Raw genomic sequence first — 27,600 nt, 5'->3', positions numbered from 1 at the left:
TAGGGTGTATTTGATTTGGCCTGTCCAGATCAGAATGTCTGTGTATGTATGTTCTTCTCTCAACTAGGAAAAAAAAAGAAAAAAACATCAGGGTTTGAATAGGGTCAATGTTAACATGATGAAAGTTTCCCCCAGTCAGCAGGTGTTCCCCTCCTCTGGTTCCTTGGCCTCTTTGTCCACTTCAAAACAAGAACACATTGAGTAGAGTCTGCATTTCTTTGGGTGGGGATCATGGCCTTACCCCAAGCAGTGTTGCAGAGAGAACTTGCAGATTATGGGAGGTAAACTTCCACTAGTGAAGACTTGCTCTTCAGTGACAAATTTACATTTAAATACACCCTGTCATTTTAAATCTCAGGCACTTGGCACAAGCACCTCCCAAGAAGCAGACTCTGCAGCATCTGTTTCAAGCTAGGTAGCACCCAGGCTGCAGCAAGACCAGTGCAGACGCCAGGGCCCAGAGGCATGCAAGGGCATGGAAGGAGCAGTCTGGGGATATATGCAAATTTTACTGTCAGGGGTGACTCAAATGCGCCTTGAGGATAGTGCCAAGGGGCATTTTGTGTTACCAGGCCATGGGTGGAGTCCCTTGAGACAGGAATTCTCCAGGTTGGAGGTGAGACTGCAGAGTGGCTTGTTCAATCCTATTAGAGGTAAGAATGCATTGAAGGCTGCTGACAAGGCAGAGCAGCTGCTGTTTGTCTTATAAAAACCATCAGTTTACAGTTCAAAGAGAGAAGCAAGCTTCCTCAACTTTCCTATCATGTTCCCAAGTCCCTGATTTAGGGCAGAGATACCTGGCTGGTTCAATTTTGTTTTTTCTTTATTGTCAGAACGTAAACTATTTACTCCCAGGATTTATTTTGTTTTCTTTGTTTTATCCCATTTCACATAATTCTACTTTATTCAGATTTTCAGGTTAAAGATTGCTAACAATGCCCCCGATGAAACTAGTGAATAGGTATTTGCTACACTTCTGTTTCTACCCCTTGGACCTACTTGAAACCTCTCGTTTGCATCTGTTTAAGTGCTTCATATTTTTTCATAAGTCCTTATCTGGCTTAAAAGCCCAAAACCTGTCATAGCACTGAGCAATCCAGAAGAAGCTTCAAATGTTTGCTGTGGGTTTAGAGCCATGAAAAGCCTGATTGTTTTACCTATGAACACTCTCAACTCAGGATGCGGCAACATGCCAGAAACGATATGATAGGCAAAAACATCCAAAGTTTCCACTCGTAAACTTCAGTGGACCACAGAATGATATGAAATGAACACCCATAATGAAGGATCAATTAACAGAGCAGAGGGCCAGAAACAAGGTATGAATCTTGGGTATGGAAGATAGTATGAGAAATGGAAAGAATCATTATTGCATTTTGAAATTCTGAAACAATGCTTTTGCATTATAGGAAACCTGCAGGTAAAACAACCAGAGTGTATAAAGAAGGGATTTTAAAAGCATCTATATTTGCATCACAAATATAGATAGCAGTTACTCAGCTTTTCTTCCAGTCTTTCTTCTATTCATCTGAGAATGTTAGGTCTAGAGTTGAAGGAGGGCTGTGCCCTTGGCTGACCCCATGGTGAGTAGCAGAGGGGCCCATGGCATTCGTTGTAAGTATGGGGAATGCATACAAATAATGCTGTTTCTCACCTCTGCTATGGCTTCCATGAATTTAACTCATGCTCGACAGATACTAAAATGCCTTAAAGCCTACGGATGCCAGTCTTCTGAAAAGTGGGTGTTATGTGTTGAATTGTGACCCCCCCCCAAAAAAAGATATGTTGAAATCCTAACCCCTGGTACCTCAAAATGTGATCTTATTTGGAAATAGGGTCTTTCATCAAGTTAAGATGAAATCATTAGGGTGGGCTCTATTTTAATTTAACTGGTGACCTTATAAAAAGCGGAAATTTGGATAGACACATAAAACAATGGAAGGTCACGTGAAGATGACTGTGTGATGATGGAAGCATGAATTGAACTGATACAGCTGCAACTCAAGGAAACCCAAGGCTACCAGCTAGCACCAGAACTAGGAAGAATCGAGGAAGGAAGCAGCCCAGAGCCTCAGTGAAGCTTGGCCCCGCTGACACCTTGATTTCCAACTTCTGCTCTTCCGAACTATTCGAAAATATATTTCTGTTGCTTAAAGCTACCCAGTTTGCGGCACTTTGTTACAGCAGCTCTAGGCAACTAGCACAATAGGATTTCCATTTCTGTCTATGTGTGAGCACTGGGCATTATTCTTCATTAGTTTTTCTTTCTTTTTTCTTTTTCTTTTTTTGAGAAGGAGTCTCGCACTGTCGCCCACGCTGGAGTGCGATGGCATGATCTCAGCTCACTGCAACCTCTGCCTCCTGGGTTCAAGTGATTCTCCTGCCTCAGCCTCCCGAGTAGCTGGGACTACAGGTGCCCACCACCATGCCTGGCTAAGTTTTTATATTTTTAGTAGAGATGGGGTTTCACTATGTTGACCAGGCTGGTCTCGAACTCCTGACCTTGTGGTCTGCCCACCTCGGCCTCCCAATCATTACTTTTTCTTGGTTTGGTTTTTTGATAGAGAGATCTGAGTGCATGGACATAAATGTTTGAGATTCATGAGCTGAAAGAATGCCTGGGGCTCAACAGTCAAAGCGTGTGGGTGCAGCTGCCTGTGATGGAGACTAAGTGATTTGTGCTTGCTCTACCTTTCCTCTTTCTGGGCACATGAAGGACTTACTTCCTGGTCTACCTTAGCCTTAAGTTGGTAACAGTGACAGTTGCCTGCTGCCAGTCCTGGGCCTTTGAAATCTCTGATAATTTCTCTTCTGCCACAGTAACCTTGGAGGGCATGCATTCTATTTGGCATAGAAGTAAGATTGAGGAAAAACATCCAGTCCCCACAAAGCTTTGTGTGCATGAGAAACACACCTTGTATTAAGCTGAGATGCTGGGCTTAATCTGTGACTTTGAGAATCCTATCCTGCTCTATTACCGGACCAGTAATTGCTCCCAAATGATTTAAGAGGAGATATCCAGGGATCTCAGAAAACAACATTGTTGTCAACTGCAGACCTTTTAAAAGAAGTTCACAGTCTGAGACCTATTTCCTCTTTCCACCCACATTCTTGCAGCTTAATAATACCATTGCTTACAGTCCCCAGAAAAGGAAGACATTATAGCCACGTGCTTAAAAGAAACACATCTTAATAAGAAAAAGTGGGTGTGGGTGGGGTGTCTTAAGGAGGAAGACATCCTAAAACATGTGTTTAAACTGTTCTCCTTTAAAGCTGTGGTTTTTCACCCTTTCCCGTGCCCTGTTCACTGTACCCAGAACTAATAAATCATAAGTCACAATTTCTGGGGTAAAGCTTAGGCATATGTAATGTTTGATTACCCTAAAGTGATTCCATTGGACAGTCAAGATGAGAAAACTTCCCCTGGAGAAAAGTTGATCCAACAAGCTGACTGTCTTATTAAGATGTGTTTCTTTTAAGCACATTGCGATAATTTCTTCCTTTACTGAATATTGTAAGCAATGGTATTATTAAGGTATGTTCCCAAGTCCCTAAGGGTATAGCAATGTTTACCTGCACTATCTGCAGAAAGAAACATGGAAACCCTGATCACAGGCATGGCTTTGATGGCCTAAGGACAATTCCTACCATCTCAGGGATGCCATTGGTAGACAGGCTTCTAGAATTTCCTAACGCTTATCACATGTTCACAAAATGACCATGAGGTCATGAACACTCTCTACATTTTTTAGAGATGGAATCCGAGTCTCAGGGAGATGAAATACCTTGCTCCAGATTGCACAGTTAGTAAGAGCTGAAGTTTGAACTTGAATCTCAGTCTCAGTCTGTCTGAAGACAAAGCCTCCAGAGGAGAGGGTAGCCCCATTGCTCTATGGGCATGATTCTGGTGGTGAACATTGGCATTGTATTCCAAACACAAAACTGTGTTAGAAATTTTTAACTTAGGAGCCCATGATATTAGTCACAAGTTAAATTTCTCCACATAGAACTGTTCTGAGAATTTTGGTGCAAAGGCTAGCCTGCTAATTGCATGAGTCCAGAGTTTTCATAATCAATAATAAAAGAGAAGGGAAGTTTTGGTTGCAGGCTTATTGAAAGACCAACCTCCTGAAGCACAGTTTTAGCACATAAACCAACCTCCACCACCCTCCCAAATAGACCATCTGACAATCCGAAATAGGCTCTGATGCCCTGCCCTACTTGCCTTTGAAAATGCCATTTCCTCACTCCCAACCCCCTCACTGATCCTTTTCCCTTGAACAATTCTTACCTTCCTTGTAGGAGTATAAGTGTTAACTTCTGCAGGGAGATGGTGGTTCTTCTTTCTCTCTTCTCCCATGGCTGACAGTCTTCTCCAGAATGACCCCTTTCACTCTGTGACCCAAAGGTCAACTGAACCAGCAACAACCAAACAGGAGAGTCTGTTTCCATAGGGCTGAGACTATGCCACGTTCACCTTGATGTCCCAGGGTCTGGATTCAAGAACAACGTTGGACATAGATGAGGCCTGTGATTTAGAAAAAAATAAGTAAATGATGAATCAGTGGGAAGTTTGCTCTTTCGAGCTAGGCCAAGGGATTTCACGAGCCAAAGAATCCTTGCTATTCCTCTGACCGTATTAAAAATAAAAACAGCAGTGAGGTGTATTGGGCCATTTGCTGTTAGCCTGTGGTTCATTTTATCATGGGGAAATCATTTGAGCTTGGAGCTGGAGCCCCTGCTGTTGGCAGCATGTCCTCTGCCCCATTAAGAGGATTCCCCCCACCCCCCGTAATTACAGGGTAAATGACTTGTTAAATCCAGAGCCCTCACAACACATCTCCTGACATGCAGTTCATATTCCTTGGGTGGTTTAATCGCACTTTCAAGTAGTACATATTTTATAGAGAAAGGAGAGTTCTCCAATTAGTAGTAATCGTGATCGAAGCAGTAATGCTCTTCTGCAGCCTGAACCCGCAAGAGGAGAGACTGGAAGGCCCATGTTAATTGCCACAAAGAGCTATGTCTATCTGCGGTGGTATATAAATAATAAATTAGAGGAAAGGGGGATGCTGCAGCTGTGATGGTCTTCCAGGAGGTTCGGATATTTATGTAGTGCTGATTGCTAAAAATCTTCTCCGAGTAATTATTAGTAAAAGTGGAATGTCTACGTTTGTAAGGGAATTTTAATGAAAGGGAAGGTGATTCTCATTATGGGGAAGAAGTAGGGTTTGGGGATTTACATGTAGGTCCAGAACAAAAGCGTCGGGGCCTGATTGGCTCTCGCCACTGCTGCTTGGACAACAGCAGGAAGCTCAATTCCTCTGGGTTCGATTTCCCCTGGTCTTTAAACCAGGGGAAATAAAGCTGTTATGAGTGCTTGCAGTTCCATTGGATAAACAGGCCCTACAGTTGAAGGCTTTTTATCTGATTCACTTGGGATTGCCCGACAGAGTGGGGCCACACATCCACTCTTTTGAGTCCCAGTGTCTTCATGTATAACACTTGTATGCCACCATTTTCAGGTTGGCTTTCAGGGCAGTAAAGGAGACCAAGTATGCAAAAGGATGTGGAGCCGCTTCTGGTATATCTTGGACTTTGAAAAATATTATAAGAACAACTTCTATTACTTCAATTTTCTTTGGTGTAACTAATTTGGCTCTCAAGATTTAGAAAAAAGTAAAGTATTTTTCTGTGTGCTCTCAGTTTATGATCACTCTTCATTTCCACAGTGAGTATGGTGACTCTTAACATTTTAACTAAGTAATCTGGGGGGAGATGTATAGATTCTTTTAAGGAGCTGATACAGGCCATGCCATATCATGCAAATATTGCACATATTTTGGGTGAAATTCCAAATATCTCATGGAACCCCATGTTGACCACCAGATGCCTTCCGTTAAGGACCCATGGCCTAGATGGCTAGACTAAGGAGATTTCCAGAGCCATGCGAAGAAAAGGAGAAGCAAATCGTCCCAGGTGACATATGATGCCATGATATTATGGGCAGGCTCTCTTTCCCGCCGCAGGAAGGCAAGTTAATTTCAGACTCAGCCCAGCCCTTTTGCTACATGCCAAAAAGGAAACTCATATTCCGGACATGCATCCACCCACAGATGGTCAGGGATTCTCATTTGGCCTGTGGGAAACGCTGTTCAGTCTTGTCTTCCCACTATCTCAAATATACATGGACACAGACAATCAAGATATAACAACATTTAAGGGAAACTGGCCTTTAGAAGGGAGGAACAAAATTCAAACAGATGACGTAATGTGCAGGGAAATAGACTTCATAGAGAAAACGGATCAGCTTATCTATTATCCCTCGAGTGATTCAGTGGGATATACTGACATCAATACAAGGACAACTCTGCTGTTCAAAATTTGAGTTCTTAGAAAGAAAAGCTTTAGGGGCCAGGTGTGGTAGTTTACACCTCTAATCCCAGCACTTTGGGAGGCCGAGGCGGGCGGATCACTTCAGGTCAGGAGTTTGAGATCAGCCTGGGGAACATGGTGAAACCGCGTCTCTAACATGAAAACAAAAAAAATTAGCCAGGCATGGTTGTGGGCACCTGTAATCCTAGCTATTCTGGAAGCTGAGGGAGAACCCACTTGAACCCAGGAGGTGGAAGTTGCAGTGAGCCGAGATTGCACCACTGCGCTCCAGCCTGGGCAAAAAAGGGAGACTCTGTCTCAAAAACATTAATTTTTTTTTTTTAATTTTTAAGAGAAAAGCTTTAGGTAGTTAAGAGAATGACTGGCAGAAAAAACACAAAGATTCAGTTAGAAAACTAGAGCAGGAGTTGGCAGACTTCCTCGTGGAGGACTGCAGAGCAGACATTTCCAGCTCCGTGGCCTTACCGTCTCCATCACAATTAATCTGCTCTGCCCTCATATAGTGAGAGTGGACACAGTTAACACATAAAGAAATAGGTATAGCTGTGTTCCCATAAAATTTTGTTAACACAGAAATTGGAATTTCATGTCACTTCTATATGTCACAAAATATTATTCTTCTCTTGATTGTTTTTTTCTAACCATTAAAAAATGTTAAAGCCAGGGTGGAATATGGTGGCTCACACCTGTAATCCCAGCACTTTGGGAGGCCAAGGCAGGTGGGTCATAAGGTCAGGAGATCGAGACCATCCTGGCTAACATGGTGAAACCCCCTCTCTACTAAAAATACAAAAAATTAGCCGGGCATGGTGGCGGGTGCCTGTAGCCCCAGCTACTCAGGAGGCTGAGGCAGTAGAATGGCGTGAACCCGGGAGGTGGATCTTGCAGTGATTGTGCCACTACACTCTAGCCTGGGCGACAGAGCGAGACTCCGTCTCAAAAAATAAAAATAAAAATGTTAAAGCTATTACTAGCTCTTGTACACATTACGAGTTGTATAAAAATGGGTGGTAGGCTGAGCTGAACCTGCAGGCCATAGTTCATTGACCCCTTATATAAAGCATGGAGCTGAGTTGTTTAAAAAAATTCCATCTGAAACATAGAAAGATGTGAACATGGTGAGGGAAGTGGTAAGAAAAACACAAGCTAGATTTAGCCAAGTTTTTCTTATCACTGAAATTAAAAATGCATACAGCTCTATATTTTAGTTCATTTATTCATTCACACTGCGCTAATTAACTGGAAAATAAGGAGAATGAACATTTGATTCCCCACTGTGTGTTAAAAGATGTTATTTTTGTATCTCACCTTTCCATAAGGTGACCATTATTGAAGTTTAACCGGTTACAGCATGCATAAAATAACTCAACTGAGAACAACAGCACTAAAAGAACCACAACTAGCAGCTGAATCTCGGTCTGCAGTTTCCAAAGCCAGTTCCCATTCTCCTTCACAATATAAGGGTTTTAAACATTTTTGACCCAGTCCTGGCTTCAGTTACTTTACTTTGTCTCATTTGATATCCCAATGTAATTGAGAAAATTAGAGATTAACAGGAAAGTTCAATCCATGCAGCTGGTAAATGGCAGAGCCAGGAATCAGCATTAACCATCTAAATTTACAATGGCCAGGTGCAGTGGCTCACGCCTGTAATCTCAGTACTTAGGGAGGCCAAGGCGGGCGGATCACTTGAGGCCAGGAGTTGGAGACCAGCCTGGCCAACATGGTGAAACCCTGTTTCTACTAAAAATACAAAAATTAGCTGGGTGTGGTGGCGTGCGCCTGAGATCCCAGCTGCTTGGGAGACTGAGGCAAGAGAATTGTTTGAACCCGGGAGTGGGAGGTTGCAGTGAGCCAAGATCATGCCACTGCACTCCAGCTTGGGGAATCAGAGCAAGACTCTGCCTCAAAAAAAAAAAGGAATCTCAGTTTACAAAGACACACGCCAACCCACGAACCTAAGAAAGTTAATAACTTAATTATCTAGGTGGTTTTTCATCCTATAGAAATTTAACTTGCAAGGCCCTATAAACATCAGAAATGCACTTATATAAAAGTAACAATAGCCAACATGTTTGGACACCTCCCCTCGGCCAGATATCATGCTAAGAGTGTTTCATATATCTTTTCCACAATGGCTGCTTGAAGGACAGTGCTACTACAATCCAAATTTTGCACATGGGAAACCAAGGCTCAGAGGTTAAGTGACTCAGCCCTCTGGAAGTAGCTTGTATTTTTTTATTTTCTTGTTTATCATTGTCTCTCTCCTTTAGGATGTATGCTTCATAGGGAAGGGTCACTACTGTATTTCCCAAATATTTAATTTAATTTTGTTTATTTATTTATTTATTTATTTAAGACGGAGTCTCGCTCTGTCGCCCAGGCTGGAGCGCGGTGGTGCGATCTTGGCTCACTGCAACCTCTTCCTCCCTGGTTCAAGTGATTCTCCTGCCTCAGCTTCCTGAATAGCTGGGAATACAGGCACCCGCCAGGACGACCAGCTAATTTTTGTATTTTTAGTAGTGATGGGGTTTCACCGTGTTAGCCAGGATGGTCTCCATCTCTTGACCTCGTGATCCACCCACCTCAGCCTCCCAAAGTGCTGGGATTATAGGTGTGAGCCACAGCACCTGGCCACATTTCCCAAATTTAAAAAAGTGCCTGCTGCACAAGTAGATACTTAAAATATTTGTGAAATAACTGAATAGACAAAGGGATTAATAAATGAACGGATAAATGAGTGAACTTACCCACAGTTTCACAGTGAGTATCAGAGTAGAGATGGGTAAGTGTCCTCCCCTCATCAACAACACACAACTCTAAGAAACTTAAACAAAAGTGTGAAGAATCACTGACAGTCAGACATGAATGAGAAATGAAGAGGAAGATGACCATCTCTGAGTTTATAGGAAGCTCTGTGAAAACAGTACACCAGTTTAGAAAACCCAATTTCAACTCTCACGGTCGTGTCTGATTTGTAAAGCCAAGTACTGACACCCATGATGGAGACACAGCAATGGTATTTTCTTTTTTTTTTTTTTTTTTTCTTTTTTATTTTTTCAACTTTTATTTTAAATTTGGGGGTACAAGTGCAGGTTTGTTACAAAGATATATTGTGTAATGTTAACGCTGGAGTACAAAAAGAAAATCCACCATCCAGGTAGTGAGCATAGCACACATTGGTAGTTTTTTTTTTTTTTTTTTTTTTTTTTTTAATTTTTGGCAGAGTTTCTTTTTATTTTATTTTATTTTTTTTTTTTTTTAATTATACTTTAGGGTTTTAGGGTACATGTGCACAATGTGCAGGTTTGTTACATATGTATCCATGTGCCATGTTGATTTCCTGCACCCATTAATTCGTCATTTAGCATTAGGTGTATCTCCTAATGCTGTCCCTCCCCCCTACCCCCACCCCACAACAGTCCCCGGAGCGTGATGTTCCCCTTCCTGTGTCCATGAGTTCTCATTGTTCAATTCCCACCTATGAGTGAGAACATGCGGTGTTTGGTTTTTTGTCCTTGCGATAGTTTACTGAGAATGATGTTTTCCAGTTTCATCCATCTCCCTACAAAGGACACGAACTCATCATTTTTTATGGCTGCATAGTATTCCATGGTGTATATGTGCCACATTTTCTTAATCCAGTCTATCGTTGTTGGACATTTGGGTTGGTTCCAACTCTTTGCTATTGTGAATAGTGCCGCAATAAACATACGTGTGCATGTGTCTTTATAGCAGCATGATTTATAGTCCTTTGGGTATATACCCAGTAATGGGATGGCTGGGTCAAATGGTATTTCTAGTTCGAGATCCCTGAGGAATCGCCACACTGACTTCCACAATGGTTGAACTAGTTTACAGTCCCACCAACAGTGTAAAAGTGTTCCTATTTCTCCACATCCTCTCCAGCACCTGTTGTTTCCTGATTTTTTAATGATGGCCATTCTAACTGGTGTGAGATGGTATCTCACTGTGGTTTTGATTTGCATTTCTCTGATGGCCAGTGATGAGGAGCATTTCTTCATGTGTTTTTTGGCTGCATAAATGTCTTCTTTTGAGAAGTGTCTGTTCATGTCCTCTGCCCACTTTTTGATGGGGTTGTTTGTTTTTTTCTTGTAAATTTGTTTGAGTTCATTGTAGATTCTGGATATTAGCCCTTTGTCAGATGAGTAGGTTGCAAAAATTTTCTCCCATTGTGTAGGTTGCCTGTTCATTCTGATGATAGTTTCTTTTGCTGTGCAGAAGCTCTTTAGTTTAATGAGATCCCATTTGTCGATTTTGGCTTTTGTTGCCATTGCTTTTGGTGTTTTAGACATGAAGTCCTTGCCCACGCCTATGTCCTGAATGGTATTGCCTAGGTTTTCTTGTAGGATTTTAATGGTTTTAGGTCTAACATATAAGTCTTTAATCCATCTTGAATTAATTTTGGTATAAGGTGTAAGGAAGGGATCCAGTTGCAGCTTTCTACATATGGCTAGCCAGTTTTCCCAGCACCATTTATTAAATAGGGAATCCTTTCCCCATTTCTTGTTTTTGTCAGGTTTGTCAAAGATCAGATAGTTGTAGCTATGCGGCATCATTTCTGAGGGCTCTGTTCTGTTCCATTGATCTATGTCTCTGTTGTGGTACCAGTACCATGCTGTTTTGGTTACTGTAGCCTTGTAGTATAGTTTAAAGTCAGGTAGCGTGATGCCTCCAGCTTTGTTCTTTTGGCTTAGGATTGACTTGGCGATGCGGGCTCTTTTTTGGTTCCATATGAACTTTAAAGTAGTTTTTTCCAATTCTGTGAAGAAAGTCATTGGTAGCTTGATGGGGATGGCATTGAATCTATAAATTACCTTGGGCAGTATGGCCATTTTCACGATATTGATTCTTCCTACCCATGAGCATGGAATGTTCTTCCATTTGTTTGTATCCTCTTTTATTTCATTGAGCAGTGGTTTGTAGTTCTCCTTGAAGAGGTCCTTCACATCCCTGGTAAGTTGGATTCCTAGGTATTTTATTCTCTTTGAAGCAATTGTGAATGGGAGTTCACTCATGATTTGGCTCTCTGTTTGTCTGTTATTGGTGTACAAGAATGCTTGTGATTTTTGTACATTAATTTTGTATCCTGAGACTTTGCTGAAGTTGCTAATCAGCTTAAGGAGATTTTGGGCTGAGACAATGGGGTTTTCTAGATATACAATCATGTCATCTGCAAACAGGGACAATTTGACTTCCTCTTTTCCTAATTGAATACCCTTTATTTCCTTCTCCTGCCTGATTGCTCTGGCCAGAACTTCCAGCACTATGTTGAATAGTAGCGGTGAGAGAGGGCATCCCTGTCTTGTGCCAGTTTTCAGAGGGAATGCTTCCAGTTTTTGCCCATTCAGTATGATATTGGCTGTGGGTTTGTTGTAGATAGCTCTTATTATTTTGAGATATGTCCCATCAATACCTAATTTATTGAGAGTTTTTAGCATGAAGGGTTGTTGAATTTTGTCAAAGGCCTTTTCTGCATCTATTGAGATAATCATGTGGTTTTTGTCTTTGGTTCTATTTATATGCTGGATTACATTTATTGATTTGCGTATGTTGAACCAGCCTTGCATCCCAGGGATGAAGCCCACTTGATCATGGTGGATAAGCTTTTTGATGTGCTGCTGGATTCGGTTTGCCAGTATTTTATTGAGGATTTTTGCATCAATGTTCATCAAGGATATTGGTCTGAAATTCTCTTTTTTGGTTATGTCTCTGCCAGGTTTTGGTATCAGGACGATGCTGGCTTCGTAAAATGTGTTAGGGAGGATTCCCTCTTTTTCTATCGATTGGAATAGTTTCAGAAGGAATGGTACCAGTTCCTCCTTGTACCTCTGGTAGAATTCAGCTGTGAATCCATCAGGTCCTGGACTCTTTTTGGTTGGTAAGCTATTGATTATTGCCACAATTTCAGAACCTGTTATTGGTCTATTCAGAGATTCAACTTCTTCCTGGTTTAGTCTTGGGAGGGTGTATTTGTCGAGGAATTTATCCATTTCTTCCAGATTTTCTAGTTTATTTGCATAGAGGTGTTTGTAGTATTCTCTGATGGTAGATTGTATTTCTGTGGGATCGGTGGTGATATCCCCTTTTTCGTTTTTTATTGCATCTATTTGATTCTTCTCTCTTTTCTTCTTTATTAGTCTTGCTAGCGGTCCATCAATTTTGTTGATCTTTTCAAAAAACCAGCTCCTAGATTCATTAATTTTTTGAATGGTTTTTTGTGTCTCTATTTCCTTCAGTTCTGCTCTGATTTTAGTTATTTCTAGCCTTCTGCTAGCTTTTGAATGTGTTTGCTCTTGCTTTTCTAGTTCTTTTAATTGTGATGTTAGGGTGTCAATTTTGGATCTTTCCTGCTTTCTCTTATGGGCATTTAGTGCTATAAATTTCCCTCTACACACTGCTTTGAACGTGTCCCAGAGATTCTGGTATGTTGTGTCTTTGTTCTCGTTGGTTTCAAAGAACATCTTTATTTCTGCCTTCATTTCATTATGTACCCAATAGTCATTCAGGAGCAGGTTGTTCAGTTTCCATGTAGTTGAGCGGTTTTGACTGAGTTTCTTAATCCTGAGTTCTAGTTTGATTGCACTGTGGTCTGAGAGACAGTTTGTTATAATCTCTGTTCTTTTACATTTGCTGAGAAGAGCTTTACTTCCAACTATGTGGTCAATTTTGGAATAGGTGTGGTGTGGTGCTGAAAAAAATGTATATTCTGTTGATTTGGGGTGGAGAGTTCTGTAGATGTCTATTAGGTCCACTTTATGTAGAGCTGAGTTCAATTCCTGGATATCCTTGTTAACTTTCTGTCTCGTTGATCTGTCTAATGCTGACAGTGGGGTGTTAAAATCTCCCATTATTATTGTGTGGGAGTTTAAGTCCCTTTGTAGGTCACTGAGGACTTGCTTTATGAATCTGGGTGCTCCTGTGTTGGGTGCATATATATTTAGGATAGTTAGCTCTTCTTGTTGAATTGATCCCTTTACCATTATGTAATGGCCTTCTTTGTCTCTTTTGATCTTTGTTGGTTTAAAGTCTATTTTATCAGAGACTAGGATTGCAACCCCTGCCTTTTTTTGTTTTCCAGTTGCTTGATAGATCTTCCTCCATCCCTTTATTTTGAGTCTATGTGTGTCTCTGCACGTGAGATGGGTTTCCTGAATACAGCAGACTGATGGGTCCTGACTCCTTATCCAGTTTGCCAGTCTGTGTCTTTTGATTGGAGCATTTAGCCCATTTACATTTAACGTGAATATTGTTATGTGTGAATCTGATCCTGTCATTATGATGTTAGTTGGTTATTTTGCTCGTTAGTTGCTATAGTTTCTTCCTAGCCTTGATGGTCTTTACAATTTGGCATGTTTTTGCAGGGGCTGGTACCGGTTGTTCCTTTCCATGTTTAGTGCTTCCTTCAGGAGCTCTTTTAGGGCAGGCCTGGTGGTGACAAAATCACTCAGCGTTTGCTTGTCTGTAAAGTATTTTATTTCTCCTTCACTTATGAAGCTTAGTTTGGCGGGATAGGAAATTCTGGGTTGAAAATTCTTTTCTTTAAGAATGTTGAATATCGGCCCCCACTCTCTTCTGGCTTGTAGAGTTTCTGCTGAGAGATCAGCTGTTAGTCTGATGGGCTTCCCTTTGTGGGTAACCCGACCTTTCTCTCTGGCTGCCCTTAACATTTTTTCCTTCATTTCAACTTTGGTGAATCTGACAATTATGTGTCTCGGAGTTGCCCTTCTCGAGGAGTATCTTTGTGGCGTTCTCTGTATTTCCTGAATCTGAATGCTGGCCTGCCTTGCTAGATTGGGGAAGTTCTCCTGGATAATATCTTGCAGAGTGTTTTCCAACTTGGTTCCATTCTCCCCATCATTTTCAGGTACACCAATCAGACGTAGGTTTGGTCTTTTCACATAGTCCCAAATTTCTTGGAGGCTTTGTTCATTTCTTTTTATTCTTTTTTCTCTAAACTTCCCTTCTCTCTTCATTTCATTCATTTCATCTTCTATCAGCGATACCCTTTCTTCCAGTTGATCGCATCTGCTACTGAGGCTTCTGCATTCTTCGCGTAGTTCTCGAAACTTGGCTTTCAGCTCCATCATCTCCTTTAAGCCCTTCTCTCCATTGGTTATTCTAGTTATCCATTCTTCTAATTTTTTTTCAAAGTTTTTAACTTCTTTGCTATTGTTTTGAATTTCCTCTCGTAGCTCAGAGTAGTTTGATCGTCTGAAGCCTTCTTCTCTCAACTCATCAAAGTCATCCTCCATCCAGCTTTGTTCCGTTGCTGGTGAGGAACTGCGTTCCTTTGGAGGAGGAGAGGTGCTCTGTTTTTTAGAGTTTCCAGTTTTTTTGGTCTGTTTTTTCCCCATCTTTGTGGTTTTGTCTACTTTTTGTCTTCGATGATGGTGATGTACAGATGGGTTTTTGGTGTGGATGTCCTTTCTGTTTGTTAATTTTCCTTCTACCAGACAAGACCCTCAGCTGCAGGTCCGTTGGAGTTTACTAGAGGTCCACTCCAGACCCTGTTTGGCTGGGTGTCAGCACCGGTGGCTGCAGAACAGCGGATTTTCGTGAGACCACAAATTCAGCTGTCTGATAGTTCCTCTGAAAGTTTTGTCTCAGAGGAGTACCCGGTTGAATGAGGTGCCAGTCTGTCCCACTGGGGGGGTGCCTCCCAGTTAGGCTGCTCAGGGGTGAGGGACCCACTTTAGGAGGCAGTCTGTCCGTTCTCAGATCTCCAGCTGCGTGCTGGGAGAACCACTACTCTCTTCAAAGCTGTCAGTCAGACAGGGACATTTAAGGCTGTGGAGGTTCTCGCTGAGTTTTTGGTTGTCTGTGCCCTGCCCCCAGAGGTGGAGCCTACAGAGGCAGGCGGGCCTCCTTGAGCTGTGGTGGGCTCCACCCAGTTCGAGCTTCCTGGCTGCTTTGTTTACCTAAGCAATCCTGGGCAATGGCGGGCGCCCCTCCCCCAGCCTCGTTGCCGCCTTGCAGCGTGATCTCAGACTGCTGTGCTAGCAATCAGCGAGACTCTGTGGGCATAGGACCCTCCGAGCCAGGTGCGGGACACAATCTCCTAGTGTGCCGTTTTCCAGGCCCGTTGGAAAAGCGCAGTATTAGGACGGGACTGACCCGATATTCCAGGTGCCGTCTGTTTTCCCTTTCTTTGACTAGGAAAGGGAACTCCCTGACCCCTTGCGCTTCCCGAGTGAGGCAAGGCCTCGCCCTGCTTCGGCTCGCGCACAGTGCGCTTCACCGACTGTCCTGAACCCACTGTTAGGCACTCCCTAGTGAGATGAAAGCGGTACCTCAAGCAGAAATGCAGAGATCACCCGTCTTCTGTGTCGCTGGGGCTGGGAGCTGGAGACCGGAGCTGTTCCTATTCGGCCATCTTGGCTCCACCCCTCAGCAATGGTATTTTCTAAACCACATCATGGTTTCTTCTTCTTTTTTTTTTTTTTTTTTTTGAGACGGAGTCTCACTTTTTTGTCCAGGCTGGAGTGCAGTGGCGTGATCTCGGCTCACTGCAACCTCTGCCTGCCAGGTTCAAGCAGTTCTCTGCCTCAGCCTCCCGTGTAGCTGGGATTGCAGGCATCTGCCACCCTGCCCACCTAATTTTTGTATTTTTAGTAGTGACAGGGTTTCACCATGTTGACCAAGCTGGTCTTGAACTCCTGACCTTGTGATCCACCTGTCTCGGCCTCTGAAAGTGCTGGGATTACAGGCATGAGCCACCGCGCCCAGCCCACATCATGGCTTCTTAATGTATCTTAAGCAAAGCAAGTCATATAAGAAAAGCTCCATAAATATTAGCTGCTGTTAAGACTAGTATGAGGGTACATATGCTGATTTGTGGGAGTGTGGAAGAAGGCAGACTTACAAAGTTGTCTGCACGTGGTTATATGAGAATGTGCATGTTTTCAGAGGGGAAAGAAGAGAAAAAAAAAGGCGGGAAGAGAGGGAGGAAGAAAAAGAGGAAAGGAAGAAGGGAGACAGGGAGGGAGGAAGGAGGGAAAGAAGAGAGGGAGGAAGGGGGAAAGGGAAGGAGGGAAAATAGAAGGGAGGGGGAAGGAGGAAAGGAAGAAGGGGAGGAAGGAAGGGATAAATGAGGGGAGGAAAGAAAGAAGGAAGAAAAAAGGAAGGAAGGAAAAAAGGAAAGAAGAAAGAATTGTTGATTTGGATTGGTGGATAGACACACAAATAAAATATGGAAGTATCCAGAGAAATTTCTAGTTTCTGAGGCTTTTCATCATTCTTCAACAAGGTTATATACTTATAAAATTTGTATAAACTTATATTGAAGCTGGAAGAGTCTGGAAAACTTGTGAAGGGAGCTCATGAAATGCCCTGGGGAGATGAAATGGGTGTGAGAGGGAATTTATTTGGTCACATCAGAGACCAGAGTTTTTGGCAGTTACTCAAGCTACCTCTTTTTAGCCGACACTTTCTGTGATCGCTCTGTGGTCCTGCTCAGGATTTCTGCCGTTCATTGGACCAGATGGCAGAGCCAACAGGCAGGCTGGCACGGTGTGGGGGGAGACCCAGCAGCTAATGAGCCTTTTAAGTGTGTCTCTTATAGGAGGGTTGAACCAACCTGTGACAGAACTGATGCTCATTTCTCAGACAACATGGCAGCACACAGGATCACACACACACACTCACTCACACATACTTACACAAATAAAAACTCAATATGCATACCTTCACATGCATGGTCACACACACTCACATACACAGACTTATACACACAAATACCCAAACCACACTCTCACTCACACATACTGACACATAAAAACTCACGTATACATACCTTCACATACAAACTCATGCACACTCACATACACAGACTTATATACACAAATATCCAATCCACACTCTCACACATTCATGCCTAGAACTTCTCACATGCGCATGCTTTTACCTACATACACACACACTCATGCAAATACTCAGCTATGCATATTCTAGCTGCATACTCATATACACACTCCCATATAGTGTCATACACACTTGAATGTACACACACTCACATATGTACACACACAGTGATACATACACATTCACATACACAGTCACAATATTCACATGCATTCATACATGCAAATGCTCACATGTGCAAAATCTCACATGCATAGTCATTATACACACATGCATTCATACATGCAAATGCTCACATCTGCACAATCTCACATGCATGGTCACAACACAAACGTACTCACGTGCACTCACACATGCAAATGTGTCTGCACATTCTTACCCACACAATCACATTCTTATGCAGTCATACCCAGAAACACTCACACACACTTGAACACGCTCAGATGTATTCATCTGCACCTATTTATCCTTAAGCCTCAGAAATCATTTTACCATGCTCTACGGAGTCTGTAGGACATGCTCTGTAAACATGCACCATCCATCTCTCACAGAAAAATCCTCTTGGCTGAAGCCAGTCTTCTGGCTATGTCAGCCTACCTGCCTAGTTTAGGCTGCCTCCCCGCTGCCAGAAAAATCTTGAAGGACCAGGTCGGGGAAATTCACGGAAAAGCTAGAAAGACTTGGGGGAAGGGCCCTCTAGCTGGTCAATAGCATAGCCATTTGTGCAGCAGCTATTATCCCCCGCCTTTGTATTATTCAGAAATCCATACATTGTGTTTGCCTTTTGTGTTCAGCTTCCAACAAGCCTCCCTTTGTCCCTGTCACAAAGGCCAATGAACTCTGTGTGGCAAATAAGTTTCAGGGCTGGCTGGACATTATGACTAATTGTGATGCAGTCTATATCCTTGAGACTGTAAACCGATATCAGAAGACAACGGCAGAGAGGGAGCCCATTGAGTGGAGAGAGTCCCCTAGTAACCTCCGGGGGCCGAGATGGGCAACAACGAGGCTATTGAGGATGGCAGCCCCAGCACAGAGCCTGGCGCAGCGGAGCGGGTGGCAGGGCCACATGGCTCGGCTCGAATGCTGCTTTGTTTGCCCAACAGTGAAAACCGGCATGTTAGAAATAGTTCAGTTTATTTCTTTCCAACTTTATGGAAATATAATTGACAAGTAAAAATTGTATCTATGCAACGTATGTAACAGGGTGATATGACATATGTGTATATATTGTGTAATAATGTTTACAATCGAATTAGTTAACACATCCATCACCACCCACATTTACCATTTGTGTGTGTATGTGTGTGTGTGTGTGTAGGGTAAGGACACTTACAATCTGCTCTCTTATCACATTACAAGTAAACAATAGAGTATTGTTAACTATAGTCACCAGGCTGCACATAAGATCCACAAAACTGACTCATCTTATAACTAAGTTTGTACCCTTAAACCTACATCTGCCCGTTTTTCCTACCCTAGGATTAGTTTTGTGTAGGTTGCTCAGAAACTTGGAGAAGAAAAAACAAGACAAAATAAAACATACAAAAAATAGACCATCCCAGGCCCCTCCCCAGCCAGCCACATGCATAATCCAGGCCTGTTCACTGTGGCTTCTTTTTTTTTTTTTTTTTTTTTTGAGAAAGAGCCTCACTCTGTCATCCAGGCTGCAGTGCAGTGGCATGATCTCAGATCACCGCAACCTCCTCCTCTTGGGTTCAAGCGATTCTCCTGCCTCAGCCTCCCAAATAGCTGGGATTACAGGCATGCACTACCACGCCGGGCTGATTTTTTTGTATTTTAGTAGACACAGGGTTTCACCATGTTGGCCAGGCTGGTCTCGAACTCCAGACCTCAAGTGACCCACCCACCTGGGCCTCCCAAAGTGCTGGGATTACAGGCGTGAACCACTGCACCTGGCTCCACTGCAGCTTCTTGATGCAGTGCCAGGAAGTCATGCTAATCATCACGGATATTAAAAAGGAGTGGAGGAGCTACCTGCTCGATGAACATCTGATTTAACTAAAAACATCACTTCCACCTGGCTTCTCTCTGCCATGGCACAGCCTGTCTAGGGACCACTGTCCACCTAGGATGAGAATGGTCATCTGATCTGCCCAAATCCCCAGTGCTAAATTCCCACGGGAGAGCTGATCATTCTTCCATTGGCAAGTAGCACTTATTTATTCACTCAACAAATGTTTATCACATGCTTGCTGAACGCCAAGGGCAAGGCACCAGAGGAAGAGTGGTGAGTGAGTGAGGTTAAAGCCCCGCCATTTATTTTTTATTTTTAAATTTAAAGAATAGCATTTATTTGAACTATTTTTTTCATTCTGAAAAAAATTAAGTAGACATTAAAATGACCTTTTTTGTTTCTGTTATAAAACATCACTGAACAACTAAGGTTGGGATCTAGAATTCAGTTGGTCAGTATTAGGAAAAACCTGGATTTCTGAATACAAATCAAATGTTAGATTGTATTCATTTTGATATTATTTCCAATTGAAATGGGTCACCAAGAAAATGATCAATGTTCATACATTTATTTCTGTATAAAATGCACTATTTCATTTTTCTGTCCATAATTACTCATTAGATTCTTGTCTATCTTCTTATTCACATTAGTACTCAGAATATGGAGAATGGAATAGAGCTCAATTTCTTTTCCTATCCTAGTTTTCCACTGAAGGGCAAGAAGGTTAAAGGCCATAGACTTCTGAATGTGAGAAAACGTCAGAGACTGCTATATTTAAAGCACTTTCCTTACATGAAGTGAGGTTCCAAAGCTGAAGTCTTTTCCCAACAAAACACCAAAATATTACCAAGATTCTAAAAGTATATCCATTTTCAATAAATACCTTCAATAGTCTCACCAGTTATAAAACGATAATTGCACATTTTTAAGATCAGCTTATAATCTTCCCCTACAAGAGATGCAATTTCCCTGCTGTCTCAGAGTGGGCATTCCATTAGGCTAGAGATAATGCATCCGAGGACAGGTGACTACAGGTACTCGGAAAAAAAAGCCTGTGACGGGGTTGAGAGTGACAAGGAGAATGACCTAGTTCATTTGTAGCTCTTGGGAGCTCCCAGCAGAGATGACTTTGAGCTGAGACCCCAAGGATGAGAAGCGCTACTGTGCAGGCAACTCTCTGGGGAGAGCGTTAGGAAAGGAGGACTCTGAGCAGGTCGTGAGGTTGGCTGCCCCAGGACGGAGAGAAGGCCAAGGAGGCTGCAGTGTACCGACAGTGGGGACAGACAGTGGTAGGAGGTGAGCCTGTAGAGGTGGGGTGCTAAGTCAGGCGAGGGGTCCCTATCTCCCTGCACTCTGATAGACAGGTGTATCTAATAATTATTATAGTTCCATTATCTACTGCTTATGATCTTTGTGGCCAAGGATGAGCTGTTTACTTTCTGAGCTCTATTTTACTTGTCTCTAAAATGGGTAAATGATCATAACCTTCTACTAGGACTAATGCCTGAAGTCCATAAAGGGACTAGCAGAGTTTCTGGCATAAGCTCAACATGAAGCACATACACTGTCACTTAATCATCAGAGCTGCTATGATTGATGGCAAAGATGGTGACAGTGTTATGTGGCTCCCATCTTCCTAACAAGCCAGGCAAAATGTTAGACAGAGCAGACATTCATGGGGCTAACAGGACCGTCTCAGGTCTCCAGCAGACTCCAGTGCTTTGAATAAAGAGGCATGAAGTGAACAAAGGTGGTGTATTAGTCTGTTCTTGGATTGCTATAAAGAAATACCTGAGACTGGGTAGTTTATAAAGAAAAGAGGTTTAATTGGCTCACAATTCCACAGGCTGTGCAGGAACCACGGCAGCATCTGCTAGGAAGGTCTCAGGGAGATTTTACTCATGGTGGAAGGCAAAGTGGGAGCAGGTGTCTTACATGCAAGAGAGTGACATGGGGAGGAGAGACGCTAGACATTTTTAAACAACCAGCTCTCATGAGAACGCTCTCACCATCACGAGAACAGCACCAAAGGGACTGGGCTACATGGTGCATGAAGGAACCCCTCCCATGATCCTATCACCTCCTACCAGGCCCCACCTCCAATGCTGAGGATTCTGATTAAACATGAGATCTGGGTGAGGACACAGATCCATACCATATCAGAAGGTCACAGATGAATGGGAAAAGTAGACAGAAATGTTAGCAATTTTAATAAAATGTGATGCAGGGGCTGCAAGGTGCTAGGGAGCACCACAGAAGGCACCAACTCAGTCAGAAGGAACACTCCTGGGAGCAGGTCACAGTTGGGTGCAGCCAGGAAATTCTAGTGGGTGTGAACCAGGCACAGCAGAGAGCAGATGGGGGTCTCTGCTGTGCCTGGTTCACACCCACTAGAATTTCCCGGCTGCAGCCAACTATGCTCACATAGAGCAGGCTCCATATGCATCATCTTCAAGGGCAAGAAGACCTGGACACTCTTGGTGCTCCCCTGAGCTTCCTGGCAACATGGTCAGCTGGAATCTGAAGAACAAAGGGCTGGTGACAAGGAATAGGGTAGAAGACGTCCCAACTACGAAGCCCATCTGCGAAGCCAGGATGCACAGCAAAGAAAGCTCTTGCCCATCCCAGTGTTCAGTTATAGGAAATAACAAACTTCCCTTTTTGCTAAAGCCAGTTGGAATTTGCATTTTTGTCATTTACCACCTAAAAGATTCTTACACTCTTTTCCTATCCTATTTTTCCACTGAAGGGCAAGAAGGTTAATCGACCTCTGAATGTGAGAAAATATCAGAGACTGCTATATTTTTTGTGGATCTTTACATAACATCCACAAAATGCCAGGAAAAGTAGGAGGCTGTGCAGAGAAGAACAACAAGCACCCCAAACTCAAGTGCAACCCACTCAGGGCTCCAGGGCCCTTGGCCAATGTCTAAAGAATCACCAACCAGCTAATCCAATTTTCAAAAATTAATCACACAGAATACTGTGTCAAATAGATGGGCACGGTGTGTGATTCTTTCTTTCTGGCTTTTAAGAATTACATCACGTATCTCTCCTGAATTATTGCATTTTGCGCTGGTCTCTATAACTTCCTATGTTGCCCACCTTTGGAATCCAGCTATAGTCTGGGCCTAGTATCATAGCTGGGCAGTGAAAGAAAAATTGGAAATTAAGAGCGACTTAGAGTTTTAGGACTTTTGGCCTGAGCAATGGAGTGGTGGTTATTGCCGTTAACATAGAAGAAGGAAATTGGCAGAGGAAGAGTTTAGAATGTGGGGAGATGAATGAAGAGTTTTGGTTTGGATACATTATGTTTGAGATGCCTAGTGAAGAAGTTGAGGGAGATGTTACGTTGACAAATCTGGAACACAAATAAAAGACAGAGTTGGAGCTATAACTGAAAGGAAAAACAGTATATCGATGGCATTTAAAAGCTAGAGTACTTTTGGAAGAAGTGAGCCATCACCTATGTCAAATGAAGCCGAGTCATTGATCAATGATTAAAAGTAATCCAGATAATTTACCACTGGACTTGGCAAGATATAGGTCTCTGGTGACGTTAATAAGAGCTATGTGGTGGCATATGGAAGGAAGGAAAGTTGAGAAAGAGAAGAGCGTGGGTTTTTATAACCCTGTAGTATTTTTCATGTCAAAAGGGCAGAGAAATTGGGCTGTAGCTGAAGGGCAATGTGGGAGGCCTTTTATCACTGAGTTTGAGATGGGCCTTTTTTTGTTTGTTTTTTGAGATGGAGTCTTGCTCTGTCACCCAGGCTGGAGTGCAGTGGCATGATCTCTGCTCACTGCAACCTCCACCTCCCAGGTTCAAGCGATTGAGACGGGTCTTAAATGAATGAATGAAACTCTGCATAGAGGGATGAATGAACCAACCATCCAAGCCTTAGGTAAAAGTTCAAAGCTAACTTCCTGACGGTATGCCCCCCAGACAAACAATGCTCTGGTCTCGCGGGATCCACACAATGAATTGTTTGGCATTGGCTTATCAAAGAGACCTTTCATTTCTCAAATGCCCTTATGGAAAAACAGCCATAAATTTTTTTTTTTTCAGGATTGAGGATATTTCCAGGTGTTTCCTGGATGGTCCAGGTGGACGTATGAAAGTACTTCCCAGGGAGGCTTGGTACTTTCCTTGTTGGTCAGACTAGGTCCTGAGAATTTCTGTTGTAGGGATGAGGCATAAGGCTCCAGTTTTGAGTCTAACAATACATAGAGTGGCTCACTGGGATAACTCTTAGGAGAAAAACCAGACTTGATGCCAGTGTTATTTCCAACAATCTTGCCTTAATTTTTTTTCTCCGTAATTTCCTTTTTCCTTTTGCTTAAAAGAAAATAGAAAAGAAAAAGAACCCCAAGAAATAAAAACATGCAAAAACGTGTCTATTTATTGAATTAGCCCAAAGCAAACAACATCAAATCAGGTGACCTATCCTACCATCTATTATTTTTGTGGGTTCTAAGATTTTTACTCCTCTGTGCCTGAATAATGTTCTTGGAGGGCTGCCTCATTAATAAACCACTCTGGTGAAGTTTCACAGGCATAGAATAACGAATAACAATTAGGGACATTTGAAAAGTAATATTTTTTCCTGCAATTTGAAAATCGATTTATGAATTTGAGGAGCCTGCAATTTCATTAAATAAGTGGTTTCTTCAATTGAGTCCTTTTGCCAGTCTTAAAAAAGCCCCCCTGAAAGCTGGCAAACTAGTGAACTTTTCTTGCCAGTTCATTGATTTTGATAGAAAAGAAATTTTTGACATTTAACAACATTTGATTATGTGCACGAGAAGAGTCCAGAGTCATTCTCACCTAGATAATTATGACATGGAAACCATTTATCCAACAGTTTGGGACCATCAACAGTTCTCTCAAGACTATTTTTCTAAGAAATTTGGTCAAATTTTCTAATAAGTATAATCTTGAAAATTCATAAAAGAGGGTTTCTAAAGCCAAAGAAAGAACTGAGAAGAGAAAATAAAAAGAAAAAAAAAAGAGAGTACAGCGTGCATTTAGAAAATTATTAGGAAACAATAAATAGAGAGAGAGATTTGGCTTATCAGATTCTTTCCAAAACTGAGCCAAAACACCACCTCTGGAAGACTTCCTTGAGAATTGCGATCAATTTGTATCATTTATTTAGTGCACAAGTACTATGATCCTATAGCTTGCAAAAATAATTCATCTAAGGTATATTTATTGATCATTTACAATGCTCCAAGAACTGAAATGTGCTCTAACCACAAAGAAGTAAGTAGAATATTTTACCAATTCATAAAATTCTCAATTTAAGCCAGGCATGGTGGCTCACATCTGTAATCCTAACACTCTGGGAAGCCAAGGCGGGTGGATCACTTGAGGTCAGGAGTTCGAGACCAGCCTGGCCAACATGGCTAAACCCGGTCTCTACTAAAAGTACAAAAAGTAGCCAGGTGTGGTGGCGGGCGACTGTAATCCTAGCTACTTAGGAGGCTGAGGCAGGGTAATTGCTTGAACCCAGGAGGTGGAGGTTGCAGCGAGCCAAGAACACGTCACTGCACTCCAGCCTGGGCACCAGAGCGAGCGAGACTCTATTAAAAAAAAAAAAGAAAAAATTAAAACAAAAGAAAAATCCTCAATTTAGACTCTAGAATAATAGAAAAGTCAAAAGAAAAAATGAAATGAAAACAGATAAGCATCTGACCCTTCTACTTCTCACTTGTTGTTATTATGACACAGAGATAAATTTTTTTTCAGTAGGATTACCTATAGTAAACACAGAGAATATTTTTTCTTTTACTTTAGTTTTCTTCCCTGACATATCTACATAATGCTTCTTAATTGGCTTCACTTTTGAATCAATGATGTTAAACCACAAAGTCTGCAGGACATCTCAAGCATTTTATGGAGAACAGCAACTGCCAAGCAGCAAATCTCAAGTCTGGGCTAATCACTTGTTCTTCAAAGTATTGAGCTCTCACCTGGAGTCACTGGTCCTATTTAGCTATATGTGTCAAGGAAAGCCATAGGATTGATCTTCATGCATCAGGCAAAATAATAACTAAAATAACATCCAGCTGCGCTCAGAGGGCTGTTTTCTCAGAGATGGAAAATATTTCAACAGCGCAAAGTCGATCATGTTCTTTGGAATTATTTACATTTACCTCCATCTCCTGAGTTAATTCTTAGAGAATCGTGATTTCAGTTTGCTTTCTCGTATTAACCACTTTAGATCTTTATCTTGAGTTCCACCCTTGGTCCGCTATACAGATCTGGATATTAGAATATATACCCTCAACAACTCCTCCACGCAAATATTTGAAATTAAGAAATTCCAGGAATTAGCTTGTCTAGCACCTGGGGTTAGGCAGACTGAGGATCCACCTCTCAAGTCAAGGGATTTATGACTATGGTCACACATGACACTGCTTGGATTATTGACTAAATTCGGCTGGGGTGAGGTGGGTCTCTGTTTCTTTCCATGTTTTCCAGGTGATTCTAACACAGTGGATCTCAACCTTGCCTGTTTTAAATATCTCAATATGCAGCCTCTAGTGCACACTGACTATATCAGATTCCCTGGTAGTTGGACCCAAGCATCAGAATTTTTAAAAAACTGTCAATGATTCCGATGTATCATCAAAAACGGAGAAAAGGTGCCTTAACCCTGCTACTTAATAGGTGTGTAATCTTGGTGAGTGGTTTAATCTGATTTAGCTCAGTCTACTAATCTCTAAATTGGGGATAATGTCCATTCCTGTTTTACAGAGTGTTGTAAGGATTATATGAAATAATTCATGTGAAGTATTTCATAGTGTTTAGTACATAATAAATGTTTGATCAATAAAATCATCACTGATTTATTGTTATTGATCAGTTCATCTGCCATAACACAATACCACAGACTGAGTGACCTGAACAACAGACATTTGTTTTCTCACAGTCCTGGAGGCTGGAAATCTAAGATCAGGGTGTGAGCATGGTCAGGTCCTGCTGAGGGCTCTCTTCCTAGCTTGCAGATGGTCATCTTCTTGCTGTGTCCTCACAGGGCAGGGAGACATATATATATATATATATTTTTTTTTTCTTTCTTTCTTTCTTTTCTTAATAAGGCCATAGTTCAATCAGATGAAAGCCCAGCCTTTATGAACCCATTTAACCTTAATTATCTCCTAAAGGCCATAGTTCCAGATATAGTCACTTAGGAGGTTAGGGCTTCAACATAGGAATTTTGGTAGGACACAATTCAGTCCATAGAAATTATCATTAATATCTATTTCCAGAGCTCTTCTGTTGGGGTGATTGTCTCAATTTGCCCACGATGTTTCTGGTTTGGGCATTTACAGTTGAGTGTCCCAGGAAACTCCTGTTGCTTTCAATACCGAATCCATTCACCCAAAGATCCAAACTAAAATCCTTAGCCAGCCTAGAGTCTTCCTTCCCATCTATCTTCTGCCATCTGATCAACTACCAAATCCAAGCAATTGTAATGTTTATAAACTATCTTTGTTTTGCTTCCATATGTCCATTCTTACTGTTGCTTCCATTGGTTGTTTTCTCATTATCTCACATCTGAACCATTACAGAATCCTCTAAATTAGTTTCCCTTCACCAAAAACCAAACTGGAGCATGAGTCAGAATCTCCTGAGGACTTGTTAAAACACTCATTGCTGCTTGTCTGCTCCCTCCTGTTCTCTGATGGGAAAGGTCTGGGGTGCGGCCTGTGAATCTGCCTTTCTAACAGGCCATCCTGATGCTGTGGGGCCCTGAAATTTCAGGTTCAGAACAGAGTGACTGGTGGTTTTCACTCTGCACATCCAGAGCCATTGGGGAGATGGAGCCTGCTGGAGATTCCAGAAGCATGTGGGTCATGCAGCAGTGACACATTCCCATCCAGGGTCCTTTTGTGGACAGCAGAGCTCCACATCAGCAGGAAAGGCCTGGCACCAGGCTAGCTTATTGTCAAGTGACCTGCTCAGCTGTGAACTCTTTTTATCCTCTCCTAGTTACTCTTCACAACAGTTACTCCTAATGTAAAATGCTGAGTCAGTGACTCTTAACAGACAGTTAGGTTGGGACATCCTGACTTATGATTTGGGCTGCAGCATTATCCATCATGCTCATGACCTTGGCATGCTCCAAACTCTTCACCAACCCACGAGGTAAAGTGAATGTCTCCAAACAACTGGGAAATTGCACTTCCTAAAAATCTTCACCTGATATTAACATATTTATTCACACTGGATCAGTTCTGGATTCTCTTTATTCATTTGTCCATTCATTCATTTGTTCAGTAAGTAGTTATTGTGCCTGCTTTGTGTCAGGCATGAAGAATACAATGAGGAAACT

This window comes from Symphalangus syndactylus, chromosome 11, assembly GCF_028878055.3.
Source record: "Symphalangus syndactylus isolate Jambi chromosome 11, NHGRI_mSymSyn1-v2.1_pri, whole genome shotgun sequence".
Lineage (NCBI taxonomy): Eukaryota > Metazoa > Chordata > Mammalia > Primates > Hylobatidae > Symphalangus > Symphalangus syndactylus.
Note: the sequence above shows the minus strand (reverse complement) of the source record.